General features: G+C 41.4%; 1 protein-coding gene across 4 annotated transcripts in view; it reads left to right on the forward strand.

Moving 5' to 3' along the window:
- Ccdc146 (coiled-coil domain containing 146) overlaps positions 1-19710 on the forward strand; it is a 154870-nt gene that overhangs the window by 1591 nt on the left and 133569 nt on the right. The window contains exon 2 of one of the 4 annotated variants that reach the window (XM_059257214.1): positions 8217-8236. The exons of the other annotated variants lie outside the window; for them this stretch is intronic. The gene's annotated coding sequence lies outside the window, so the exon portion shown is untranslated. The remainder of the gene's footprint in view (positions 1-8216; positions 8237-19710) is intronic. 4 annotated transcript variants of the gene reach the window in all.

A 19710-nucleotide genomic window follows, 5' to 3' on the forward strand; every position in this document is an offset into this window, starting at 1 on the left:
AAACTGAAACAAAATGGTACCTTTAAAGATTGAAGCCCTCACCTCAAAGCTTGGGACCTGAAGTAATAGCGAGACTGGTTGACTGAGCTAATGCCCTCCTCAGCAGTGTCCATATTATTCCTTTAGTGAAGACTGTGGTCCTGGTGGTGACAGTACTGCAGCTCAGACCTGCTGCCAGCACCTCAGAAGTTCCCTATCCTGAGGCACTTCACTGAGGTGAAGCCCATCCTTGACTTTGCTGCAAAAATGAATGTTGGGATAAGTTAGTATGAAAGAGAGTTGGAGCTGATTAAAAAGAGATTTTAAACATAGATTTAAGTAGCGTGGGTGTTGATAAAGGTGATCACTCGGGGAAAGAATTTGACATACCCAGAAGAACAGGTATAGGCTTTCAAAGGAGAGTATGTCCTTAAGTGTCTTTGCAGTAGCTCTGTAAATTGACTCTTTTGGTGACCCTCAAGTTATACCTCAAAGGATTTCTTTTTTTTCTCTCCCTCTTTTTTTTAATTAAGAAAAATTTTCCTTTCATTTACACACCAATCAAAGATCCCCCTCTTCCCTCCTCCCACCCCCCAGCCTCCTTCTCCCAACCACCTCCCACTCCTCCCCACAAAAGGCAAGGCCTCCCATGGGGAGGTACATCCAGCAGAGGCAAGTCCAAGCCCCTCCCCCTGCCTCAAGGCTATATGAGGTGTCCCATCATAGGTAGTGGGCTCCAAACAGCTTGCTCATGCACCAGGGATGGATTCTGATCCCACCCCTAGGGGGCCCCCCAAGCAGATCAAGCTACACAACTGTCTTGCCAAGCAGAGGGCAGAGCCCGGTCCCATGCAGGCTCCACAGCCATTGATCCAACTTTCATGAGTTCCCACTAGTTTGGTTTGGTTGTCTTTGTAGGTTTCCCCATCATGATCCTGATGCACTTGCTCATAGAATCCCTCTTCTCTCTCTTTGACTGGACTTCTGGAACTCTGCCTGGTGTTTGGCTGTGGATCTCTGCATCTGCCTCCATCAGTCACTGGAGAAAAGCTCTGTGATGACAGTTAGGGTATTCACCGGTCTGATCACTGGGGTAAGCCAGTTCAGTTCAGACACCCTCTCCACTATTGCTAGTAGTTCAAGCTGGGGTCATCCTTGAGGATTCCTGGGAACTTCCCTAGCACTGGGTTTCTCTCTATCCCCATAATGTCTCCCTCTATCACGATATCTCTTTCATTGCTTTCCCACTCCATCCCTGTTCCAGCTCGACCATCCCATTCCCTTATGTTTTCATCCCCATCCCCTCCTCTCCATTGCCCACCCTTCATCCCCATTTACTCATGGAGATCTCATCTATTTCTCCTTCCCAGGGTGATCCATGTGTCCCTCTTTGGGTCTTCCTTATTAGCTAGCTTCTCTGGAGTTGTGGGTTGTAGTCTGGTTATCCTTTGCTTTACATCTAATATCCATTTATGAGTGAGCACATACCATGTTTGTCCTTCTGAGTCTGGGTTACCTCACTCAGGATGATATTTTCTAGTTCCATCCATTTGCCTGCAAATTTTATGATGTCATTAATCTATTTTTCAGTTGAGTGGAATCTAGGTTGTTTCCAGGTTCTGGCTATTATGAACAAGGCTGCTATGAACATAGTTGAGCATATGTCCTTGTGGTATGAGCCTCAAAGGATTTCTAAGAAATGTCTTTAAAACCTTCTCTCTCTTTTTTCAATAAGTGAGATTATAGGATGGCTTTAGAGATGTCTTAGATTGGGTTACAATCTTAAAATAAAACCATGTGTCATAAGAGTTGTAGAGGGGATTAAGACATGTCCTTTATTGTAAATAGGGTTTCTGGTGAGATTCCTAGAAAACTGCTGGTTTATACATGAGAAAGAAGAAAGGCCACATATATTTAGGTCTTAAGCAGAATTCATTGCTACTTCAACATTCTAACTATATAAAAGAAATATTACTGATAGGTTGGTTTTTTTTTTATCCCCAATAGTAGGTTTTTCCACTGATGTGGTAACCTAAATCAAGCTGAATTAAAAAGAAAAGGGCCAGGTTTCATCTGAGTGAAGCACTCCCAATTGACTCTTAGGAAGGGGAGCAGGAGAGAAATCACATGGCTGGTCTAAAGGGGGTGGTTTAAATACCCTGTAGGGGAAGAAGAGTTTGTGCTATGATAAGATTTTAGGCGGGGTCTTGGGTCACTGCGTCACAGAACTGGGCTGTCGGAAGTTTCTCTGAGAGGGTGGGGTTTGGGGAGGCAAGAATGGGGCTTTCTTAGCTGGGCCAAACTGTTCCAGCTGAACATCCCGACCTTCTTGGATATATGGGCACCAGTTCAAGTCTGGCTACTTCCTACTGGCATGTGACAGTATGGGGAGGGGAAGTAGAGTGTAGGTGGGCTTATGCTCAGCAGGAGGTGTTCGTGAAGGAGCATCCAGTTCACTGTCATGACCTCAGGAATCTGTTTCTTGAGGAAGCAGAGAAGGCGAGTTGCCCTAGTTCTACAGAAGAGGCAAGGCTGAATGAGCCAGACACAGAGCAGATATGTCCTTTACTGGGACATTTTGAAAAGCTGGAGTATATAGGATCCCAGTTGCTGGACAGACCATTTACCTTGGATAGGTGCCCGCTTGAACCTGGAGAGGTGGTACCAGCACTGATGTTCCAGGAGCTTGGGGGGATATGGAGTTTCCAGAGGTGTTGAGGGCTTCAAACATGAGCTCAATGATCCTGAGCCATCACATCTGCTGTTTCCCTTGAGGTAGGAAATGCCTCTATCCATCCTGCAAAGATGTCAACAAGAGTTAGGAGATAATGGAGCTTTTTATGAGTGGACATGTGGGTAAAGTCAACCTGCCAGTATTTGCCCAGTTGGTGTCCTCAGAGCTGATTCAGGAGCTGGTGTATACGGAGGGCCCCCTGTGGGTTGGCCTTGGCACACATCTGGCAGGAGGAATGGACCTGTAAAATATGGGCTCCAAGATGGGTGGGGTCAAAAAGGGGCTCTAGAGACTGATAGTAGTTACTATATCACAAATTTTAATTGGTCTTAATATTGAAAACCCAGAATCAGACATCGGGGTAAATGCTGAAAGATCAGAGAGATGAAGGCGCAAGCCACATCCACCTCTTACCTCGCCAACTCCTCAGCTGAAAAAGGGCTGAGCTTCTGCCTCTGCCAGTGTTATAATCCTCTCTCCACCCAGCCATCACTTCCTGTTTCCTCCTCTCACGTGCTGGGATTAAAGGTGTGTGCCACCAGTGCCTGGCCTCTATGGTTAACTATTGGCTAACTCTGCCCTTTGATCTCCAGGCAAGCTTTATTTGTTAGAGCACAAACAAAATATCACAAGTTTCCACCAGTCCAGATTCCTTGATAAAGTAACAGAACTCTTTCCCCAGGAACATGTGGGTGTCTGTAAAACAGCTGGAACAGATTTACACCTGGGTGTCACAGCAAAGGCTATGCCTTTGGGTTAAAAGGCATGAACATTTTTCCTAGGTCCTGGTTTTAGCCCAATGAAACACACCTTTAAGACTATACCTAGAAGACAACCAGAGGAAATTTACTGAAAACAAAACCAAAACAACAACAACAACAAAAACCAGGTTGAGCAAGCAAAGGAGGAGGAGAGAAGGGGGCTGAGGGAAGGAGGAAGAGCTAAGCACGCATGCAGGCTTCCATACCACCTTCAGTGCTACCCTGTTTCAGAGGGGAGGAGTCGGCACGCATGAGCAGCCGCAGATTGTTGAACTGTTACCGGTATCATTCTTTTTAGCAACACTTCAGCAGGGTTTTGCCATGTGTGGCTGGAGACAATACAGCAATGCTGAGAAGGCTGGGACAGTAAATCCACAGAAATTGAAGAATTCCTAAGAACTGTCTGTAGTCAGTGCTCTATCTGTTTATCAAAATCCCATTGGTCAGCGCTAAAACTCCGGAGCCTGTTTATCCTCTACTATGAAGCCTGTGAACAAGGCAAACCTGTCTGTATTTTTAACAAGAAACTTAACTAATGAACTAATGAGCTACCAAGATGGTCGTAGCCTTGGAGGGTTGGTGGGAGAACTATTAAACTGTTAAATCTGTCAGTACCCTAGTCATCATACACTATCATATCTGAGAAGAAAAAATTTTACCTGAGCAGAAGTGACAGCTACCCCAGGTTCCTCCATGGTCGTCACAGACAGGGGTCCCAGGGCAGTATCAGTCTTCAGCTGCCAGGTCCAGAAAATCTGACAGACTTTCCTATGGAGTAGAAATCTGGGGGACCAGCCTGCCTTGTCTTGGCAAAGCAGGCAGTCAGTTCCCCAGTGTCCTGCTTGTCCAGGCTGGACAGGGTCTTGGCAAAGCAGGCAGTCAATTCCCCAGGGTCCTGCTTGTCCACAGGCTGGACAGGGTCTTGGTAAAGCAGGCAGTCAGTTCCCCAGGGTCCTGCTTGTCCAGGCTGGACAGGGTCTCGGCAAAGCAGGCAGTCAACTCCCCCGAGTCCTGCTTGTCCAGGCTGGACAGGGTCTTGGCAAAGCAGGCAGTCAACTCCCCCGAGTCCTGCTTGTCCAGTCTGGACAGGGTCTTAGCAGCAGTCAAGGTGCAAAGCAGTGTTCTGCTCCGGGGCTGGCTTTGCTGCATTTAAAGCAAGCTCCAGGTGGGAGTTCTTCTGTGGCCACCCATCTTCCTTGGAGGAGATACAGGATGCTGCCAGGAGCTGGCATGTCTCTATTATGAAATGCTTTTTTAGGATCAAGAGTCATTATCTGTTAGGTATAAGCAGTTTAGTATCTCTAGAAGGTAAAACCCAGTTTTGACATTGTAAACAATTTAATGTTTTTAAACTCAATACTAAGGGAATACCCTTATGCTATAAAATCTGGCTGCCAGCAAGATACATCCCTGTATACGACTGTATGGAGGTGCAGCTTTAATACCTCAGCAACCAGCATTGTTTTAAACCCTATCTTCCATAAACCTTGTTTTTAGGATAGGACAGGAATTATCACACAGAAATCTATCCGAATCCAAAATATCTTGGAGACCTGATATCTCCTTAGTGGGCCCACTCCGTGCGGTCACCTTTATTTAAGATTGCAGTAAAGTCATATGACCTCCCTCCATCCTTAGTTTAGGTGGTGGCTGCTCATGGGGCTGTACTTAATTAAGGCGGTGGCAGACCAAGTGTTGTTTTCCAGAGCAGTTCCAACTGGAGTTACAAGTTTTAAGATAAATTTTTGTTATAGATTTTTAGCCATACCCAATTCCTTAGCTGTTTGTTTATTAACTAGGTAGAACAGCATAAAATAACTTTTTCTGGTCCAAAGGTGGTGGCACATGCCTTTAATCCCAGCACATGGGAGGCAGAGCCAGGCAGATCTCTGTGAGTTTGAGGCCAGCCTGGTCTACAGAGTGAGTTCCAGACAGGCACCAAAACTACACAGAGAAACCCTGTCTTGAAAAAAACAAAACAAACAAAAAAAAAATAACTTTCTCTGTCATGAACATGTAAACTCAGGCATCTATGACCAGTCAGAAGCAAACATGCAGTGGCCACATACATTCACACATCCAACTGAGCCTCAAGTAAACAGACAGGCACAGAGCCATGGGAGAGCGGCTTCCCACATGTTCTCAGGAAAGACTCAACTCTACCCAGGTTCCGCACCAAGTTGATAGTTCTTTTTGTAGCCCTAGTAGGTTTCTTCACCAATGAGGCAGTAAGCCAAATCAAGCGGAATTAAGATAAAGGACAAGGTTTAATCTGAGCAAAGCACTCTCGGGAATGGGAGCAGGAGAGAAATCACATGCCTTGTCTAAAGGGAATGGCTTAAGTACCCTGTAGGGTGCAGGGTAATGACATGCCCCATGGTAGGTTTGTGCTATGGTAAGTTTTTGAGCCAGGGCTTGAGCAGCCACCATGGAACTGGGCTTGGGGGCTGGGGGTGTTTCTCTGAGGGGGGAGGTTGGGGGGAGGAGTGGAGCGAGCTGTAGGCACGGGGCAATGATGTGTCTGCCACAAAATGGGTGGAACTTGACTTTAGTGGTTTCTCTGAGACGGCAGGGTTTGGAGGTGGGAGAATGGGGCTTCTCAGCTGGGGCGAGCTGATCCAGCCGGAAAAACTATCCTTCTGTTGACTATTGATAATGTTGTTAACTGTGTTAGAATTCTTCATTTTTAGCTGTTAAGAGGCACTGGTCAGATTCTGGAATAAAGGCGCCTTTTCTTTCCCCTATCTCCATCATTTCTGTGTTTCTATCTTGCCTCAGTAGGATATAAAATAGATTTTATGCTAAGCAAGAGCCCACTCCATTAATAACGTCCTTGGCTTTGTGTTTTATGTGGACATAATTACTCGGATTAGTCTTCAAATTATCTTTTTTATGAAAACCCATAGGCATATTTTTGAAAATTTGGAAAAGGCACAAGCAAGTTGAGAATGAACTCAGAGTTGCTGTGTAAAATTGTTAGATATAGTTAGCCTAAATATGCATCCTTAATAAGTTATCCTGTTTCTGTAGTAATTTTTCCTTTTCTGAGAAAAATTAAATTAATGGAATTGTCAACTGAGCCATAATGGTATATGTGATACAATCATTATTTCATTACTTTCAAATAAAGGAACTAAAACTTAACTGAAAAATTACCTTTCTGATTTTATGAGGTTGAAAATTGAGACTGTGATTGATATTAAGATTGATGTAAGATATTAAAGTAAACTAACAATCTAAAAAGTATCACATTTATCTATATGTAAATAGTGACTAACAAATACAATTTTCAAAACATGCTTATGTGCATCATCTCCCTGTATCCTCACAAAATGTTGTTAAGAAGGATGGCTATTATTCTCCCTGAATGACAGGTGAGGAAACAGATTCAGAAACATAAGATGATGCCAATATAATGCAGAAATTGTGGGCTTGGGTGATGAAAGCATAATGTACAAGAATTTTTGTCTTATTGGGCTACTTATAGTTAGAAATAATTTAATAATCTAAATGCCCCCAAATAAGAGAGTGATAGTTAAATTGACTATATATTTGTAATATTATAAAGCAATTTAAAAATTATATTTTGAAGGTTGGTCAATCATATAGGAAATAATCTACAATATTGGATAAAATTTTACACACTAACCTTCATATATAGTTCGATGTCAATTCTGTAATAACAGTGATATATTTAATATAGAATTATATTCATAGAAACAATTCCAGAGGGATGTACAGCACTTTATAATGGTAGTTATCTCTAAGCAATGAGATTGAATGATTCATCGTGTTATCAGTAGTGAACATGTTTTACATTTTAATAAGGAAAAAAGTAAGAACTTCTTGGAATGTACTGACACCTAAGGCTGTCTCAGAAATTCAAAAAATTTCTTAGCATCTAAATATAAATGCAAGTGGGTAGAGTATTGTTTGCCAAGTAAATGTGAATGGTAGTGACTGTTTTATTATTGCTTTATGTTCAGTTCATGAACAGCAGAGGGCACGAGAGTTTTCAGGAGAAAGAGTAACCAGACCATTGATTTAGTAATTCAGTGAAAGGGCCGTGGGACTGTGCTCATGTTCTGAATTATGAACTACTTTAAAAAAATACCTCTTGTGATTTGTTATTCTTATATTAACACACTCAAGAAAACTAATAACTATTGCCTCTGAGAAGTATTTTATGGCTCTGTAGGTAAAGCCATTTGAAATCTCCCTATGAAACCAGAAATAGAGACACTTCGATTCCGCCTTTGTACTGTTTGTTTGTACTGCTGCGCTGGCCAACAGCCCTGCTGTGCTGAGTGGTGAGGGCCCTGGCCAACAGCCCTGCTGTGCTGTGCTGTGTGGTGAGAGAGGACCACTCCAACTTGGAACCTCAGGGGAAGCGTTGACATTTCACAGGCATTCATGAAGTTTGATGCTGATTTTTCAGATGGCCCTTGGAAGACATGTAATTCCTAATTTTCTTTTTATCAGTATTGTATTTTAAATTATTTTTCTGCATGCATTGAGATGATCAGTCTTTTTGAAATATATTGCTGTGGTATCTCACAATAATTAAGCCTTTAAATGTTGAACAATTTTTCATTCCCTGGATAAACTTTGTTTGATCATGTTGCTATCTTTTCTATATGAGTTGGTAGATTCAACTAATGGCTTATGAGAATTTTTGTATTTCATGTTTATATGAGTTAATTAGTCTGAAATTTTTTTTTTGATGTCTTTTCTTCCTTTAGGTGTTATGGTAAATTAGGAGGTAAGTGTTGTAGCTTTTCTTTTGCTGAGAGAATTGTAGAGAATTAGTTGGTATTGTGGTTTAGTTTTATTTGCCTTACTCAAAAATAAATGTGCTTTCTTTATGTGAAATCTTCAATTTATAAACCATTAGTCTTTCCCTATTTTCTATCTAGTTTGTGGAGCTCTTATTTCGATATTTGTAAAATTTGCATTCTCTCATTTATGCACTTTGGCTGTGTTTGCAGCTGTCCATGCTTTCATTCTTTGTTCACCATTCTGGATGATGTCCTCAAGTCTGTGTTCAAATCTGCTAATTCTTCTCTGATCTTAGCTAATCTTGTAGTTGATGTCCCTATTGCATTTTCTTATTTTTTTTAAATAAGATTTATTTAGTTTATTTTATGTGTGCGAATGTTTTTCTTGAATGCATGTGTGTGCCATATGAGTGCCTGGCACCTGCAGAGGTCAAAAGAGGGCGTCAAATCCCCTGAAGCTGGAATGGAAGTCCTCTGCAAAAGCAGTGCGTCTCTTCGCGCCAAGCCATCTCTGCAGCCCCGCCTTTCCTTCCGAACGTCGGGTTCGTCTTTAGAGGTTGATTTGGTTCTTCCACAGCTCTGCTTTTCCCTTTGCCCTGCACATTTTTAGCCTCAGTTTTGCCTCCTTTAACTGTTTTGAAATTCAGTTATTACAGTGCATGTTGTTTGCAGGTTGCTGTTTCTGCTTAGGTGGTCTCCCGCTCATGGTGCTTTATTTCCTGTCATGACCTCTAGATTTTTAAAATTTTGATTAGTCTTTCATCGCCAATGGAAGTTGCCCGTTGTGAAAATCCTTTCAATGCTAAGTTATGATGATTTCCTTCCAGGATGGTGAGGGATTAGCCTCTTTCAGAGCCTTTCAATTTTTGTGTTCATGAGAAAGTTTTAAATTTTAATCATTTTATTTGTCTTTAAATTTTATCTTTTTTAAATAAAATAATTCACTCATATAGAAAATAAATGTAAAGTATAAGGTACAAAGAATCATACAATGAAATGAACATATTTTTGCCAAATATCCAATTTAAGAATTAAGATGCTTCCATTGTTATTTTTTTTCCCTTATTTATCTTGTGGCCTTCACTTTGTGGAGGGCTTAATTGAGAGCTATGAGGAAGAAAAGAGGCTTCTCAAATACAGAGAGTGAGGGGAAATCCCCGTCAGCTCTTGTTCTGTTGGTCCAGCCCCAAGGTTGGCTCCAAACCAGTTTGTACTGGCATCATCAGGTCATGAAGACACCCAGGAGTTAGAGAACACTGAATAGAGAAACTGGAAGTGGGTGAGGATGGAGGGGATACCCATGCTCGTCTCCTTTGTCTTGCTTCTTAGCCGTGTGGACAGCCTGAATTATGTGGTTCTAAGTGACATCATAAGGAAAGACTATAAGAGATGAGAGAACCCAGTCTCTCAGGCCATGATGAAGAGGACACATGAAACTAGAAAGTACAGGGGAAATTCATATGAGAGAAGGCTCGAGAAAACGATTCTTAAATAAAAGTGGGCTCCACTCCTGCATAAACATGGAAGACAGCCAAAAGATTGATTAAGACTTGGAGAAACTGATGACAATAAAACACCAAGTTCTCAGGACAACTCACTTTTGCACACAGCGTAACAAAAGCTTTCAGAAGAAAAACATTACAACCATTATCTACGGAAGGCAGATAATTGCGGTCTGAGTATAACTGGACTGCTCACCTATGAAAACAAACAAACAAATAAATAAAATTAGTAGGTCTAGTGGAGACCTGGAGCTTTAGAGAATCACATTTAAAATATCCAGCAAAAATCACCCAACATATCCAACATGTCCAACATATCAGGAATAGAGTCTGGCCAGTTCTCAATGAGCAAAAAACAATCAACAGACCCGACTTTATAATAGAAAATTTTCTTTACAGTGTGCAGAAAGCTTTGAAACAACCCAAATGTCTCTCATATATGAGTGGAAAAACAAATTGTCTTACATCCATGTAAAAAGGTGACAATGTATGAAACAGATAAATGTCAAAAACATTGTAATAGGCAAAAGAAGCCATATTCAAATGATCACATACTATGTGGTTATACTCATGACCTAGAAAAGGCAACATGTAGATGTTGAGGAACAGATCAGCTCTCACTGGGGTTAGTGTGGGCATGAGTGTGAGTGGTAGAAAGCTCAGTGTTGAAAATAGAGAGCTGTCTGCATCATGATTTCTACAGAGAACTAGAGATCAAAAGTGGTTTGCTCTATGTAAAGGTCAGAAATGAGTTCTAGGAATCACTGGGAGAGAATCCCATCTTGAAGCAGATGGCTTGGCAGGTGAATTCTGTTGAAGATTCTAAGAAAAAAAAATCAGTTCTACATATATGCTTCCGAAAGTTAGAAGAGAATGCTTCCAAACTCATTTTATGGTGCCTGCATTATCTTTTAGGGGGAGGGGTGGGGTTTGAGACAGGGTCTCTCTCTGTGTGGTCTTGGCTGGCCTGGAACTCACTATGTAGACCAGGCTGGCCTCAAACTCACAGGTCACAGAGAAAGTGTGTGCCCACAACTGACTCACCTGCATTGTCTTGCTAACAAAACCAGACAGAGATATTGTCAGAAATAAAACAAAACAAAAACCTCCGCAGAACAGTATTCCTCATGTACATGGAAACAAGCCCAAGGCAGCAGCATGTGAGGTAAGACGTTTTTAGATTGTTAGAAAAAATACCCGACAAAAAGAACCCGAGGAGGAAAGATTGATCTTGATTCTGGCTTCAAGGGTCTCACCTCGCAGTCACTTGGCTTTGTTGTGTCTGGGGCTATGTGCATTGTCACACAGCGTCATGATGAAAAGGATGTGGTGCCCTAGGAAACCGATGATACTTTTAGGTGGTATGGGATACTATCCAAATGCACAAGATGGTGAAGATGTCTTAGATACCACTCTAAATACATGATACATGAAAGAAATAATCTATACTTCATTAAAATTAAAACTTCTGAACTTTGAAAGGCAATATCAACAGAATGGAAAGTAAAGCTACTAACACAGGAAAAAAATTGCAAAAGGCACATTTGATAAAGGACTATTTTCCAAAACATACAAAAGACTTAAAACTCAGTAACAGATCTAAAAAGCAACCCAATATCCTTAACAGACATCTAACTAAGGAAGATGTAAAGATAAAAAAAAATACTGAGATGAGCCAGGCAGTGGTGACTCATGCCTTTTATCCCAGCACTTGGGATGCAGAGGCAGGCAGATCTCAGTGAGTTGGAGACCAGCCTGGTCTACAGAGCAAGTTCCAGGACAGGAACTCCAAAGCTATACAGAGAAACCCTGTCTCAGAAAAACCAAAACAAAAAATACTGAGATGAAAATATGCACAGAATAAAAAATCATTATAGAAATGTAAATTAAAACCATGAGCTACTTCTGCAGTCCCTAGAATGTCTACAATTAAAAATATTGACAATATCTAATGCTGGCAAGGATGCAGCATCGTAGGAATCTTGCATGTTGCTAAATATGAATGTAACAAGGTGCAGTATTTTAGAGGCCATGCAGTTTCCTGGAAAATTAAATAAACATTTACCTTATTACCCAACAATTCTACTCTTACTATTACCCGTGATATAGAAGTATATAGTCACATGAAGAGGACTTGCCCTGTAATGTTATTAGTAACTTTATTCATAATCACCCAAACCTGGAAACAAGTGAAATGTCTGCCAACTGGTCAATGACGAGTAAACTGTAGTATACATCTGCAATGGAATTGAATTCAACAAGAAAGGGAATTAATATGGGTGAACAACAGTGTAGATGAATCTCATAACCCTTGTACTAAATGAGAGAAGCCAAACATGTCTATGATTCTGTCTTACTTTGAGATACCATAACAAAATCTTGTAGACATGGTGACTTATAAACAACAGAAGGGATTTCTTTTGGTCCTGAAGGCTGGAAGTCTAAGATCAGAGTGCCAGCATAGTCATGTTCATATAAGGACCCAACTTCTTGTGTCCTTGTGTGCCAGAAAGAGAGCTAAATAGCACCCTGTCCTCTTCTCTGCTGGCTCTAAGGCACTAGTCCTGTTTATGAGAGCTTCATTCATAGGACCCATTATTCCAGTTGGCCTTGCCTGCAATACCACCAATTAGGATTAGCTTTTAACATGAATGGGGGTGTGCATGACACACAAGCATACACTTCATAGCTTATTATATGAAGTTTTAAAAAAGGCAAAGTAACTGGTCATTCTCAGATGCTCCAAGGATGGTGGGTGTGGAGGGTAAAAGCAAGTGGGATGAGGAACAGTGACTTATTTAGGGTTTCTATTGCTATGAAGAGACACCATGACCATGGCAACTCCTATAGAGGAAAACATTTCAATTACAGTTCAAAGGTTTAGTCCATTATCATCATGATGGGGAGCATGACAGTGTGCAGGCAGACCTGATGCTGGAGCTGAGAGTCCTTCATCTTACAGGCAATAGGAAGTGTTCTATCTCACTGGGAATGGCTTGACCATATATGAGACCTCAAAGCCCACCCCTACAATGACACACTTCTTCTAACAAGGCCATCCCACTCTAACAAAGCCACGCCTCCTAATAGCACCACTCCCTGAGATTATGGGGGCCACTTACATTCAGACTACCACAGACAGTAAAGGGACACAAAGGAAAATTTTAGAACAATGGAAAAGGTTTTGATAGTGATCAGGTTGTAAGAGCTCATCAAATTATACACTTATGATTGTGACTTTTATTGTGCACAAGTTACGTTTCAATAAAACTGAATATAAATTCTAAGTCCTGAGTTCTTTTACCACTCATGTTTCTGGGCATGAGACCTCGGTTTTTGGTCATTAACATTTTGGTTGTGTGGTCAGTATTTGGTGTCTGACCACACTGGTCCCTCCAGAGATGTACATCTACCTGAGTCTTGGGCACGGTCTCTGTCTTCCTCTGAGAATTCTGCATCTCCATCTGGTCTCGAATGTACAGTTCCCAAAGCTCCTGGAAGTAACAGTCTCGTATCACACCTTCAAGGACTCTTAGGGTTTCATTTTTTCACTACTACACTCAATACGTGTCTCCCACCACTCTATGACCCCTCCAGGGCTCTGGACATGTATAACCCTCTTTATCATATGAAAGGGTAAGAGTGGTGATAGCTCTGGAACCTTGTTGCTGGCCCCAAGTTCCCCATCAGCCTTTTGATATTCTTTTTTTCCCAACATAATATTTTCATTAATTATTTGGGAATTTCATAGAATACACCCCAATCACACTCGTTTCCCCGTCCTCCAAGGTCCACTCTCCCACCCTTTTGCCTGATCCTTAAAAAGGAAAAATAATTCACCAAGTCCAGTTTGTGTTGCCCATATACTCATTGGATCGTGGTTAGATTCCCAGTGGCCAGCCCCTAAAGAAAACTGAGTCTTTCCCACCCACCCCCATCCAGAAGCCATCAACTGTGAACAGCTACACTTCAACATCTTTATCACAGTTTTTAAGGACTCTCTTCAATGACTTTCTGTCTAGACTGCTTTTTTTTGGGGGGGGGGGGGGTCATAGAAGCCTCAATGCCTCTCATTCTCAATTATGAGTCTGCACTTATTGGTAACAAAACAAGCTTCCTTGTCCATAACAGCCAGTGGCAGCACAGAGGATAGACATCAACATAGTTTCCTGTGGCACCCTTGATCATGGACATCAACATGTCCTCAGGCAGCAGCATAGGCCATGGATGTCCACATGACCTCCAACAGGAGCACAGACCACAGATATCAAGATGACCTCAGGTGGCAACCTGGGCCACAGACATCCACATGTCCTCTGGAAGTTATAGCAACAATATGGACTATGAAAATCAACCTGGTCTCAGGCAGCAGCACAGACCATGGGTGCCTTCCATCCCAACCCCCCACTTCAGCATAGACCACGGACGTCTGGTCTTTCAAGGAGGCCCAATCCAGAAAATGAACTGTTCTCCATCTTGGATATCCTGCTGTGCATTGGGGGGTGGGGAGGGGCAGAACCCTGCCAGTCCAGGCTGCTGCACACCACCCTGCTGGCCACTTCTACATCTCTCCACTGTCTATTGCACATTTTTCCTTCAAGGTGGCACTTCAAACTGCTGGGTGTCACACCGTATATATTTTTGCCCAAACAACTTTACATGCAAATACTTATTGAAAGGAGTCTTTGGTCTGGTTCAAGGTTTCTGGTTTCTGAAGACCATAAATACTGGAGATGTCTCAGACATCCTGTTGTTGCCCAGAGTCAGGGTGATCTTGCTGCTGGGCAGGCCATCTTGAGGCAGGGTCCGTGAGAGCTCCAGGCCGACGCACACCTCTCTGTTCAAGGGCAGTACATTGACCTTGTACTTTCCTTCCTGCAGCAGGGCAGGCAGCTCTAGCTGCCCTCCATGCTCTGGGCCAGGCTCCTGGTGGACTCAGGACTGGGCATGGCTCCCTTCCACCATCTTTTTTTCCAATTTCATGAGAACATTTTTTAACAGCATCTTCTCATAAGACTTGCCTTTTTTTTAGTTGTTCTGGGGATACTTTGTGCTCTGAATACTCATTCTCTATGGCCTTGTCTTCCCTCGGAATATCTGTGGGTCTCTCAGGCTCCTTGAGGCTGCTTTGAGGTCCCTTAGGCGCCGGCAGCAGCCACCATCTTGAATCCAAGGCTGATTGTTCTATGACACTAAGCATTTTATTTCTTTGTTGTTTAGCAATAGGAGACTGATATACTTGATCTCAAGGCCTTTGCTACACAAACCTCAGTCTACATCTCTAACTTCATCTCCACTTCTCCTCTATAGGTATCTCAGATTTGAAGCAAAGTGCTCACTGTGGCCTCTGACTGTCTCTGTTTCCCATTCTGTTAATCAGTTTCCTGTCACTATAGGTAATACTTGATAAAAAAGAAAAGGGTTGTTTTGGTTCACAATTTTGAGAGTTTAGCCCATGATCAGTTGGCCCCATTGTAGTTTTTTATATATTATTATTATTATTATTATTATTATTATTATTATTATTATTATTTTACTCTTTGCTCTTTGGGGGCCCACCACCCAGCTCCCAAATAATCACATGGAGACTTACTCTTTCTTATGAATGCCTGGCCTTAGCTTGATTTGTTTCTAGGCAGCTTTTTAAAAATTATCACATCTACCTTTTGCCTCTGGGCTGTTACCTTTTTTTATTTCTGTGTATCTGTTTTTCCTCCTTCTTATTCCGTGTCTGGCTGGGTGGTTAGATGACTGGCCCCTGGAGTCCTCCTCTCCTTCTCTTGTTCCTTGATCTTTTCTTCTCTTTTCTCCTCTGTTTATTCTCTCTGCCTGCCAGCCCTGCCTATTCTTTCTCCTGCTAGTTATGAGCCATTCAGCTCTTTATTAGACCAATCAGGTGTTTTAGACAGGCAAAGTAACACGGCTTCACAGAGTTAAACAAATATTCCACAGCATACACAAATGTAACACATCTTAAATAATATTCCACATTTCCTCCTTTTTGTCTAGATAAAAATGAAAGGTTTTAATTTTAACATAGTAAAACTATATACAACAAAAACAGTTATCAAGTAAGAATTACATTTACAATGTTCAGTCCATTTGTATTTAGCAAATTTAGAATAAATACTTCATTGTCTATCTTATCTTAGTGATTCCAAAGTTTTATACCTAATTTACTTTTTATCATAACTAAGGAAAACTATAACTTTAACCATTTAGTCTCTAATTCCATAAAAGACCTCATTAGGAAGTAATATTACCTAACAACAGAGACATCTGGCTGCCTGGACAGTCACCCAAAGTTCCTCTACAACATTAGGGCATCCATCTTCAGCCTACAGGCCTAGAGTATCTGGCAGACTCTTCTATGAAACAGGAATTTTGAAGGACTGTCCTGTCTTGTTTTGGCAAAGTTCGGAAGTCACTTTCTTATGTGTCTTGCATGTCCGGTTTGTACAGCATACTGTCAGGCAGTTTAGGCAAGAGCAGTTTCTTGCCCAAATGGCTAACCTGGCCACATTGCAAGCAAACTCCATATGGAGTTTCTTTGATGCCCATCATCCTTTTCTGAGGTAGATTGGTGCTGCCAGGAGCAGACATGTCTCACTGTCATAAAAAGTCTGAGGTTATTAAACATATTAAATGCCATATTCTGTAGGTCTTTGAAGTGTTTGAAGATTATCTAAACATATCTATTTAACCTTGAAAACATACCTAATGTGACTACAAATTTGATTATTATAGATTAACTACTCACCTCATTTCTTAATTATACATTCCGTTTTTAAATGAGCTGCATAAGCACAATACCCCAAACAGGGTTAGAAACATATATACAGTGTAACAAAATAACTTTAAATTTGTATCAATATACCAAAATCCATGCCAATGCAAAATATCTGGGATTAATAGTTGTCTTTTTATCCTATATTCCTATATTCCCCTAAATTATAACAAATATCCATAACCCACCAAAAAACCAAAAACCACCCACACCCAACTCTTGGGGATTTGGGCATTGTCTTCTCTATATTGCTTCCTATTGTCTGTGGGCAAAGGCATCTTTAGGGGTCCCTGGGAAAATTGAGATAATGGCCAAGTCCTGGGAAGACCAGCTGTAACCTTTGTTGATATATATCACCTGTAAGGCTTCAGGAGGTCTCCCTTGATCAAATCTAATTCATATCAATTTGGAAGGAATCCACAACCTTCGGTTTCCTATGGGAACAAAAGCAAAACCTCTTCTCCAAAGCATTTTTTGAGTTCCATTTTAAAGTTAAATCATTCTTAAAATATCTAAGCTGGTTTATTTCATCAGTCCCTCTTTTAATCCCATGTCTCTTAGCCACTGTTTTTGGCCTATCAGCAATAAAAAAATTCAATATCAATACAGCAGCATACAGGATTTAAACTCCTTGTGTATTTCCCATCTCTATCTACATGGCTTATTTTTTTTATTACTTTACTTCTTTCAGGAAAGACTTTATTATTTTTAAACTATTCATTTTGTTCTGTGACTGTCTATACCCTTTCTCTCTTCTTAAGCCTACACACATTGTTAAACACACTGAATCCATTTAGAGGTTTTATTTTCATCTTCATATCTATAGTCTTTTTTTTTTTGGTCTGTGTGAACGAGCAAAAAACTGCTATACTAAGCAGCATGGCTAGACCTCCAAGTGGCTTTGATGGCTAACTCCATCCACTTCTTGGATCATGAAGCCAAACCTAAAGCTCTTAGCTTGGTCAGAGGTACTTTTGATCAGGAAATGCATTCAACCCCCCAGTTCTGGAATGCCAGTGCCCTGAACTGTAGAAGGCATTACTTAGCATGGAAAAGGCTGTTTAAGTGCTCTGCAGTATGGCAGAACTTCTTAAAGGAGCCCTGTCCTTTTTTCTCCAGCTTTCTCAGGCCCTACATGGAAATATGGGCCCATGTTGGAATGCCAAAATTGGGTTTTTTGTTGTTTTTTTTTTTTTAATTTTAGTCTTTGTTCTTTGGGAGCTCACCACTCAGCTCCCAAATAACCACATGGAAACTTTTTTTTTCTTATGAATGTCTGACCTTAGCTTGGCTTATTGCTAGCCAGCTTTTCTTAAATTATCTCATGTACCTTTTGCCTCTAGGCTTTTACCTTTTTCTATTTCTGTGTATCTTTTCCTTCCTTCTTATTCCATGTCTGGCTGTGTTGCTGAGTGGCTGGCCCTTGGCATCTTCTCTCCTCCTTTTCTCACTCCTCCCTCCTTCTCTCTCTATTTATTTTCTCTACCTGGCCGTGCCACCTATCCCTCTCTCCCGCCTAGTTATTGGCCATTCAGCTCTTTATTAGACCAATCAGGTATCTTAGACAGTACAAAGTAACACAGCTTCACAGAGTTAAACAATTGCAACATAAAAGAATGCAACACATCTTTGCATCATTAAACAAATACTCCACAGCATAAATGAATGTAACACATCTTACAATAATATTCCACAATACTCCATGGCTTCTAGACCTCCACCAGCCATCATAGTGGAAGCACATGGAGGCCACAACAAAGTCTGCTCCCTGATGTTCTTGAATGCTTGAGTTCTAAACCTTTTCCTTCCTTAAGATGAGGTTCTGGGTTCATAGGGGCCATGTGAAATTGTTTTCTCATCACCAACTCAGAAATTTATTTTTAGTTTTGATGTCTTCTTCCAATGCAAAGGTAGAAAATTTTGGTTGGTAAATGTTCTTCTAACTCTGTAACTGATAGTGCTTTGTCCTCTAAAGGAAGGAACTAGATTGGATAAGAGATGCTACGCAGAGGAGGAAGATTGATGTAGAGGTCCACTTAGGGTGCTTAGAAATGGGGAGTACTACTTAACCACAAAGGGAGGCTATGAAATACATAGACATGCAGAGGGAACTTGACCTACAGCACTTACTATGTAAAGTGGCTCTTTCCTGACTTGGAGTTGACTAAGGACTTTTTAAATGCTGTGTTGCTCACTTTCTGTTTCTCCATACCCGACAGTCTACACAATTCTAATCCTATGTTTAAGACTTTAGAATGCAGTTTGAAGAGTAGACCACATTGTAGCTTGTTGTGCTGTGCTTTCACACCAGCACCCGACTGGAGCTCTGGATTCAGCTCACTCTGGACCAGTTCATGTAGCTTATATACCATTGAAATGTTTGGTCCAACTGTCAAAACAATTAAAGTACATCCTATACAAAAGAAAAAAGAACCAAATAGTAGTGGGTGGACACTAACACTTACTGAGGAGTACCTGCTGTGCTTTGTGCTGAGACTTCACAAACATCACTCCATTTCTTTGTCAGTACTGTCAAATCATTTTGTAGCTAATGGAGTAACTAGAGGTTGCATATTCTGCCCTGGGTCACACAGGAAGGAAGAATTGAAATTGAAGTCTCAACTGATGAACTTCAAATCACGGTTTCCATCCTGGGAGACTAATTTAAAGTGGTGAACCCAGGCTTGGTAAGGTGAGGAAGAAGAGGAGGCAGAGGAGGGAGGGCCCAAGAATAAGGCTCTTTGCCAATACCATGGGGAAACCTTTAAAGATTTATTTTTTTTAATTATGTCTATGTGTGTACCTATGTGAGTTTATGGGCACCACATGCATGCAGGTGCCTAGAGAGGCCAGAGAAGGTGATGGATCCCTTGAGACTGGAATTATAGGTAGTTCTGGCTCCTCTGCAATAGCAGTAAGTGCTCCTAACTGCTAGCCTGTCACTCCAGATCTATGGATAATGTCTTAAATATAATAGGAATGGGTAAGGACTGTGAGCCTGGAGATAGTTTTAATGACTCTTGCTGTTTATTAATGCTGAAGGGATGACAAGGTGCTTGTCCCAGATCTGTGCTTGGAACACAGTGGATGTGGAGAGAGGGAGACAAGAGAGTAATACAGTGAATGGAAAGGATCTAGCACAGCCGTCCATATTTGGACCATGGCGTTG

This window comes from Peromyscus eremicus, chromosome 3, assembly GCF_949786415.1.
Source record: "Peromyscus eremicus chromosome 3, PerEre_H2_v1, whole genome shotgun sequence".
NCBI lineage: Eukaryota > Metazoa > Chordata > Mammalia > Rodentia > Cricetidae > Peromyscus > Peromyscus eremicus.